The following is a 10,142-nucleotide window of genomic DNA, read 5'->3' as shown; positions in this document are numbered from 1 at the left end:
CCAGCTACATATATTTTGCGGCTGCGAGGTCGATTCCAGCGCAACACCAGCAATGGAGCGTGAAGCTTTGAGAATGCCAGCCACTCGTGCTGGCGAAACGTCAGAAAAATCATCAAACCAAAGCTGGCCGAAGAAGCCAACAGGCAGTTTGGTAACAAGTGGGTGGCCACGAAAGCCTTAATTATGAAAACCCGTCTCATAGAGAAAGGAGCAACTCTCGTATATTAAAGATGGTTGGTGGCCCACCTTCTATTAAACTGCGCTGTGAAGGTATCGAATAAACAATAATTGGGTTTTTTAGTACGTCTTTTTTTTCAAATAAATGTGCGACCTCTTTAACACAACCAGATTGTAATATAACAGAACTAATGAGTGGAAGGGCTGGGAGGAAGTGGGTGTGACATTCCTTTTAACAATTATATTTTACAATTTTAAAAACAGCAAACATTTTGAACGTCCAAGATCACTAGTAAGAAAATAGTTAATATAATACTTGCCACAATAAATGATACGCAATTTTAGTTGATCCCAATGATTTAGGTCAGTTGAAAGTACAACTGAATAAGTTGAACGGCCCAACTAGTACACAGGCAAATGATTTTGAGAATGCACCACCTTAAGTCAAGAAAAATTCAACACTCCATTGATGAAGAAGACTGCCACAAAAGTTCTATACCCAAGGCAGCCCACACTACGTATATGTTTACCAAAAGCATCACGTGCCAAGGAAGTTCCGCGGGAATTCAAGTAGCCGCAACTCTTGACAATGTCAGCGTAGTAATGAGGGAAGCAATACTGTTTTTCTCTCTGTTTTTATGCATCATACTGACTGTGCTAAACCAGAAGCATATCTGTAAGCACTTTAAAGAAGGTGAAAATCATGTAACGAGAAACAACATTCTTCCTTGAGTTTTGTGTGCCTGTAAATCCATATATTCTCTACACCTTCACCAGGAACATGAGCTGCCACAAGGAAGTGCAGTGACTGGTAGTTGACTCTGAACATATAGTAAGTTACTGAGGAGAAATCCATTAGTGTTCGATTACGATACCGGTATAGCAGTAAAGCTTATTTGGTCATGATTGATTCACCTCTCCACATGTTCTCACAATTAACAAACGATACATCGAAAACTACAGCTTTCGAGATATACATCTCATAATCAGGACGACATAAGTTAGGAATGTATATTTTGTAACACATGTTAATATCCACTAACTGGTATTCGGGTATTTTGACAGGATAGGGTTACGGGGGCACGCGTCGATTTCGTCAGCACATTGGGGTCCCATCTACTCAGAGGTTGCTAAATTCGTTTACAAATATGACCCAAATCTCTCATCTTTTTATTCACTGAAACAAATCAGTGCAGTAAAGCAAACTGTTCGCTGAATGGTATGCGAGCTTATGTGGGAAAGCGTGTCGTCCCTGAGACTCTCTCATCCATTTAGCGAAAATGCAGAAATGATCCATCCATCTTTGAAAAATCTTACCTGGTATATTGTGTACCGCTTGGAAATAGTCGAGAGAAGAGGTGAACAAGCGCGGTGTATGGCAATCATGTTAGACATGGGTCTGCTGTATCTTCCAAGTGTTGTGGAAATAAAACAGTCTTTGCCTGCCCTTCCACGAGCTGTAATCACATTATTTCGTCTCCATTTCTGTGTATTTAGAACACAAAACATGGAAGCAGTCTCGAGAGGGTACTGTTCATTTATAGAAGGTATCACGCTACAATACCGATAAGAAAGAAAAGCACTTACAGTGCTTTGCAAATACCATGCATAGCTCTCAGACTTGTGTGCCACGATTCTTTCTGTTTTTAAATACGATGTCAGATTTTACCAGTAGACGGATCTCATATTAATGTCCACTACTAAGTGTCTGGATTCTTCCCAGCCAGAGAGGCTACAGAATATATACTGCACATCGCAAATTCGCACTATGCTTGAACGAGTTTCGTATTTCCAGCCGCAGTTCGTTTAACAAAACTTTCCTAATGGTCTCTGTGGGGAAGTGTCTCAGAGAGGGGAAGGGGGCGGCGGGAGAACGATAGGTGGTTGTTGGGGTGGGAAGTAGGGGGGTGGGGTGGAGGGGGGCTATTGAAAGAGCTCGTAGCCCGCTGTCGCAGGCGCTGCGCTGACCCGCGCTAGAGTCCGGCGGTGGAAGGGCGGTTCTCTTAGATCTCTCTTACTACAGACGCGAGCATTGCCTGAGGCGCCGAGATGGATCGTTCTGCGCTGGCAGTACCCTTTCAGTGCACTCGGCAGACTCTACACTGCATGGTGTTCGTTCAAATGTAACCGTGGAAATTATCTGCATAGGGCAGTTTGCGTCTCTAAAAATGCAGTGCAACGACGCTAGCTGGAAGTGACGTCTATCCGCTAGGCGCATGCCGTTTCTTTTTTCTTTTTTTACAGGTCCTGTATAATCATATAGTGTTAGGGAGACCTGCCAGTCATTTATACATAAAACGTGCGGGATAAAGGTAGTTTAAGTGAATTGTAGGCCTGACGCATATTTTGTTGAGGAATAAAAATTGTCTAATGGTGAATATCCATGTTGTTCGTTAGATTACCGCAATGCAGTGATTATTTGACCACTATTTACGAGTGTAACTTCCTCAGAAAAGTAGCTACTTGTGGAATACTAGGAACAAAGATATTTAAAACCGTACATAGCAGCAGTGTGTTTTTTTTATACATTCATAGTGAGTCTTCTCGAAAAATCCGCGAAATTTCCCCAAAACTATACATAGCGTCATCTGTTGAGGTGCCTACTCGAAATGTGTGAAGATGGAATTTACAAACCCATATTCGTCTTCATAAGAAATCAGTGTAAAAAATATACACGAAACCAATATTTACGAGCGGTGAAATTAAACAGGAAACGCATGTTTAAGTGCATCTCCTTAAAAAATCGTCAAAAATAGCCAAGAAACCCATATTTACGTCTATCTTCTTAAGAAGTGTCGGAAATCAGTAAAATAGCAATGAAATGTGTGTCTTCTTAAAAAAAGATTGCAAAAAATTGGCGCGAAACCAAAAACAGTGACATATGTTGCAGAAAATGGCATGGATGCTGAATATTCGCAAAGTCTAGTCCAGTACCCTCTGAATGCTATACTATGCTCGAAATTTGCAGTATCACCTGAATTAACTGACGGTGCTGCTACTGCTGCTGGAGCGACGTACAGTGTAAGAATGACAGTCCCATGGTGCTGTGGATGACACTAAGAAGCAGTGGAGATGGTGGTGGTAGTGGTGGGGGCAAGACCAATAGCAGCACAATAGGGTCATAAATTACCATAATTAGAAATGACGATTATCACTTTACACTAAAACCATCTGAGCACCTGGGTAACCATGAATCCTTCGCCCCACCTTGGCCATAAGTTATGACAATATTTTGACAGTTATTGCCCTTCCATTATGTATTACATAAACAAAACATGCACCCAAGCGTTTACATACGGATCATTAAACTAGGCTACCGCAACTGGCTGGTTTGTTTACTTAAGAGAACGGTGCCCGCAATTGAGGTAGAACTCTCATATGCTCATTACTATTATCGCTTTTTATTCTCCGGTAGCAATATTACTCCACTTGTTCGCTTCTTTTCGCTGCTGCAGCAGGGCGTGACACTTACATGAAAAGAAGTTTATGGACCAGTAAACTGTCGATGGTTTACTTACGTGAACTTAAACAACGCAAACTTAATCATTTTACATCTCAGATCGGATTTTATGTGCACAAAAATTTAGTATATGCTTCAGTACTACAACGTGGGGTTCCCAGGACACTTCTATTGATAACAAAGACACTTTACATCATATTTCTGTGCGTTACGTCACTTCATAAATTTTGTTTTCACCTCACGCCGAATGTTAAGAGCGCAAGGCTGTTCGAGATCGGGATATTAGGAATATACCGTACAAATTTCAGCCATTAGCTGTGCACAGCATTCTTGGGATCCGTGGGTCGGTTTGGTAATCTAAAACGACATTTCCTGGGGGCACTTCCTTAAGCCCCATAACACATACCATGGATCACATAAAAAAGAACCAACGTATTTGTTCCATTTGTCTGAAGTGGAGGAATTGTGTACGGGCCAAGGAATTAGTCTTTAATCTGAGATTTGTGTGTGTGTGTGTGTGTGTGTGTGTGTGTGTGTGTGTGTGTGTGAATTCCTAAGGGACCAAACTACTGAGGTCATCCATCCCTAGACTTACAAACTACATCTACATCTACATTTATACTCCGCAAGCCACCCAACGGTGTGTGGCGGAGGGCACTTTACGTGCCACTGTCATTACCTCCCTTTTCTGTTCCAGTCGCGTATGGCTCGCGGGAAGAACGACAGTCTGAAAGCCTCCGTGCGCGCTCTAATCTCTCTAATTTTACATTCGTGATCTCCTCGGGAGGTATAAGTAGGGGGAAGCAATATATTCGATACCTCATCCAGAAACGTCCCCTCTCGAAACCTGGCGAGCAAGCTACACCGCGATGCAGAGCGCCTCTCTTGCAGTCTGCCAGTTGAGTTTGTTAAACATCTCCGTAACGCTATCACGGTTATCAAATAACCCTGTGACGAAACGCGCCGCTCTTCTTTGGATCTTCTCTATCTCCTCCGTCAACCCGATCTGGCACGGATCCCACACTGATGCGCAATACTCAAGTATAGGTCGAACGAGTGTTTTATAAGCCACCTCCTTTGTTGATGGACTACATTTTCTAAGGACTCTCCCAATGAAACTCAACCTGGTACCCACCTTACCAACAATTAATTTTATATGATCATTCCACTTCAAATCGTTCCGCACGCATACTCCCAGATATTTTACAGAAGTAACTGCTACCAGTGTTTGTTCTGCTATCATATAATCATACAATAAAGGATCCTTCTTTCTATGTATTCACAATACATTACATTTGTCTATGTTAAGGGTCAGTTGCCACTCCCTGCACCAAGTGCCTATCCGCTGCAGATCTTCCTGCATTTCGCTACAATTTTCTAATGCTGCAACTTCTCTGTATATTACAGCATCATCCGCGAAAAGTCGCATGGAACTTCCGACACTATCTACTAGGTCATTTATATATATTGTGAAAATCAATGGTCCCATAACACTCCCCTGTGGCACGCCAAAGGTTACTTTAACGTCTGTAGACGTCTCTCCATTGATAACAACATGCTGTGTTCTGTTTGCTAAAAACTCTTCAATCCAGCCACACAGCTGGTCTGATATTCCGTAGGCTCTTGCTTTGTTTATAAGGCGACAGTGCGAAACTGTATCGAACGCCTTCCGGAAGTCAAGGAAAATAGCATCTACCTGGGAGCCTGTATCTAATATTTTCTGGGTCTCATGAACAAATAATTTTCCGGAATCCATGTTGATTCCTACATAGTAGATTCTGGGTTTCCAAAAACGACATGATACTCGAGCAAAAAACATGTTCTAAAATTCTACAACAGATCGACGTCAGAGATATAGGTCTTTAGTTTTGCGCATCTGCTCGACGACCCTTCTTGAAGGCTGGGGCTACCTGTGCTCTTTTTCCAATCATTTGGAACCTTCCGTTCCTCTAGAGACTTGCGGTACACGGCTGTTAGAAGGGGGGCAAGTTCTTTCGCGTACTCTGTGTAGAATCGAATTGGTATCCCGTCAGGTCCAGTGGACTTTCCTCTGTTGAGTGATTCCAGTTGCTTTTCTATTCCTTGGACACTTATTTCAATGTCAGCCATTTTTTCGTTTGTGCGAGGATTTAAAGAAGGAACTGCAGTGCGGTCTTCCTCTGTGAAACAACTGTGGAAAAAGGTGTTTAGTATTTCAGCTTTACGCGTGTCATCCTGTGTTTCAATGCCTTCATCATCCCGGAGTGTCTGGATATGCTGTTTCGATCCACTTACTGATTTAACGTAAGACCAGAGCTTCCTAGGATTTTCTGTCAAGTCGGTACATAGAATTTTACTTTCGAATTCACTGAACGCTTCACGCATAGCCCTCCTTACGCTAACTTTGACATCGTTTAGCTTCTGTATGTCTGAGAGGTTTTGGCTGCGTTTAAACTTGGAGTGAAGCTCTCTTTGCTTTCGCAGTAGTTTCCTAACTTTGTTGTCGTACCACGGTGGGTTTTTCCCGTCCCTCACAGTTTTACTCGGCACGTACCTGTCTGAAACGCATTTTACGATTGCCTTGAACTTTTTCCATAAACACTCAACATTGTCAGTGTCGGAACAGAAATTTTCGTTTTGATCTGTTAGGTAGTCTGAAATCTGCCTTCTATTACTCTTGCTAAACACATAAACCTTCCTCCCTTTTTTTATATTCCTATTTACTTCCATATTCAGGGATGCTGCAACGGCCTTATGATCACTGATTCCCTGTTCTGCGCTTACAGAGTCGAAAAGTTCGAGTCTGTTACCAGTAGGTTCAAGATGTTATCTCCACGAGTCGGTTCTCTGTTCAATTGCTCGAGGTAATTTTCGGATAGTGCACTCAGTATAATGTCACTCGATGCTCTGTCCCTACCACCCGTCCTAAACATCTGAGTGTCCCAGTCTATATCGGGTAAATTGAAATCTCCACCTAAGACTATAACATGCTGAGAAAATTTATGTGAAATGTATTCCAAATTTTCTCTCAGTTGTTCTGCCACTAATGCTGCTGAGTCGGGAGGTCGGTAAAAGGAGGCAATTATTAACCTAGCTCGGTTGTTGAGTGTAACCTCCACCCATTACCGAGCGGGGTGGCGCAGTGGTTAGACACTGGACTCGCATTCGGGAGGACGACGGTTCAATCCCGCGTCCGGCCATCCTGATTTAGGTTTTCCGTGATTTCCCTAAATCACTCAAGGCAAATGCCGGGATGGTTCCTCTGAAAGGGCACGGCCGACTTCCTTCCCAATCCTTCCCTAATCCGATGAGACCGATGACCACGCTGTCTGGTCTCCTTCCCCAAACCAACCAACCAAACCAACCATAATAATTCACAGGAACTATCAATTTCTACTTCACTACAGGATAAACTACTACTAACAGCGACGAACACTCCCCCACCGATTGCATGCAATCTATCCTTTCTAAACACCGTCTGTACCTTTGTAAAAATTTCGGCAGAATTTATCTCTGGCTTCAGCCAGCTTTCCGTACCTATAACGATTTCAGCTCGGTGCTTTCTATCAGCGCTTGAAGTTCCGGTACTTTAGCAACGCAGCTTCGACAGTTTACAATTACAATACCGATTGCTGCTTGGTCCCTGCATGTCCTGACTTTGCCCCGCACCCGTTGAGGCTGTTGCCCTTTCTGTACTTGCACAAGGCCATCTAACCTAAAAAACCGCCCAGCCCACGCCACAACCCCTGCTACCCGTGTAGCCGCTTGTTGCGTGTAGTGGACTCCTGACCTATCCAGCGGAACCCGAAAACCCACCACCCTATGGCGCAAGTCGAGGAATCTGCAGCCCACACGGTCGCCGAACCGTCTCAGCCTCTGATTCAGACCCTCCACTCGGCTCTGTATCAAAGGTTCGCAGTCAGTCCTGTCGACGATGCTGCAGATGGTGAGCTCTGCTTTCATCCCGCTAGCGAGACTGGCAGTCTTCACCAAATCAGATAGCCGCCGGAAGCCAGAGAGGATTTCCTCCGATCCATAGCGACACACATCATTGGTGCCGACATGAGCGACCACCTGCAGATGGGTGCACCCTGTGCCCTTCATGGCATCCGGAAGGACCCTTTCCACATCTGGAATGACTCCCCCCAGTATGCACACGGAGTGCACATTGGTTTTCTTCCCCTCTCTTGCTGCCATATCCCTAAGGGGCCCCATTACGCGCCTGACGTTGGAGCTCCCAACTACCAGTAAGCCCACCCTCTGCGACCGCCCGGATCTTGCAGACTGAGGGGCAACCTCTGGAACAGGACAAGCAGCCATGTCAGGCCGAAGATCAGTATCAGCCTGAGACAGAGCCTGAAACTGGTTCGTCAGACAAACTGGAGAGGCCTTCCGTTCAGCCCTCCGGAATGTCTTTCGCCCCCTGCCACACCTTGAGACGACCTCCCACTCTACCACAGGTGAGGGATCAGCCTCAATGCGGGCAGTATCCCGGGCAACCACAGTCTTAGTCCGATAGGGGAATGCGTGGGACGAGCTGGCCGTCTCCGACAAACCCCCATCCGGACCCCCACAGTGATGCCCATTGGCAACAACCTCAAGCTGTGTGACCGAAGCCAACACTGCCTGAAGCTGGGAGCGAAGGGATGCCAACTCAGCCTGCAACCGAACACAGCAGTTGCAGTCCCTATCCATGCTAAAAACTGTTGTGCAAAGAACGTCTGAACTAGCGCAAACAAATCGACACAAAATTTAAACCGTTATTAAAATACAAGATTGCCTAGTAAATGCAGTAATGCTGCTACTTGCGCACTTCTGACACACTGCTCGGCGGCGGAGGGAGACTACGCGATTTTACACTATTCGAGTACTGAAACGCGATGCTACAACTCGCGAATACTATAATACGCCAGAAATATATGAATGAAACAATGCAAGTACCAAAAACACGCAAAGAAATTAAGAATTAAACTATGTAACAAATGAGTGAGCTAGGAGTATACGACTTGCTGCTGCAGCTGCTTATCCAACGGCGGCAGGGAGCACTTAACTTGTGCTAAGAACAACACACACACACCCATGCCCGAGGGAGGACTCGAACCTCCGGCGGGAGGGGCCGCGCAGTCCGTGACATGGAGTCTCTAACCGCGCGGCCACTCCGCGCGGCCTCAGATTATTGCATCTTGAGAGATATCTGGCTCAGTGTCAACAATATCTGTACTAGCTGAACTTCGAAACAAGGCATTGATTTAGTTACGTTAGTGCACCGAAGAATAGACACTGATGAACCCGAAATTTGGCGTTAATGGACTGCGGCAGCAGGCGAGTGGCGCGACTGCGTTTGACTAACACTACGACATCCCTGCAACGCCTATCCTGGGCTCTTTACCACATCAGCTGGACTCTAGGCGACTGGAACACTGTGGCCACATCAGATGAGTCCCGACTTCAGTTTGTAATAGCTAGTGGTAGCGTCTCAGTATGACGCTGACCCTGCGAAGCAAGGGAACGAAGGTCACTGTCTTTTCAGAGAGGATTGCGGGACCTCGGCTGTTCGTATAGAATTCATCTTTGAATCGTTTGTTTTGAGAGTTTGTGTAACAGTCGGCAGATGATGTTTGAAGCAAAAATCTACGGATAGCAGTCTTTAAATGCTGACTCGTATTTTGACCAGAACCGAGGTTGGAATCTTCCTACACGTCGGTCAGGTGTCCTGAAGATACCATAATATGTCGCCGAAACTGGTAGCACAATAAAATAACAGTTTGGAAATTAGACGGCCGAAAGGTGTTTGATTTGAAATTCGACTGGGACCAATGTTGTCGACAAGGAACTATGCCAGCTGGTAATGTTTCGAGAATGCTGTGGGCTGTGTCTACATGGAATGTACTGTGTCCTCTGGTGCAACTGAATCGATCATTGACTGGAATGGTTATGTTCGGCTACTTGGAGACCATTTAGGAGACAATATAAATAGCACTGTTCCATTGAAGATGACGCTGTCATTACCGTCTTGTAAAGTCATCAGATGATCAAAAATAATTCCGAAATGATTTAGAGAAGATGTCCATATGGTGCGAAATGATTTAGGCAAGGCGTCTGTGTGGTGCGAGAAGTGGTAATTAACTCTAAATAATGAAATGTGTGGAGTCATAAACACAAGGAATCCGCCACATTTCAGTTACACGATAAATCTCACAAATCTAAAGGCTGTAAATTCAAGTAAATACTTAGAGATTACAGTTACGAATAACTTAAGTTGGAACGAAGGCATAGATAATGTTGTGGGTAAAGGAAATCAAATACTACGGTTTACTGAATGAATACCGGAAAATGCAACAGGTATACTAAAGAAACTGCCTGCTCTACGCTTTTACGTCCACTTCTGGAGTATTTCTGTGCGGTGTGGAGTACGCATCACATAGGATCGACGGAGGACATCGAAAAAGTTCAAAGAAGGGTAGGTTGTTTTGTACGATCGCAAAATATGGGATATGATACATGAATTGGGGTGGCAATCTTTTTT

This window comes from Schistocerca cancellata, chromosome 6, assembly GCF_023864275.1.
Source record: "Schistocerca cancellata isolate TAMUIC-IGC-003103 chromosome 6, iqSchCanc2.1, whole genome shotgun sequence".
NCBI lineage: Eukaryota > Metazoa > Arthropoda > Insecta > Orthoptera > Acrididae > Schistocerca > Schistocerca cancellata.
This window is presented reverse-complemented; position numbering follows the sequence as displayed.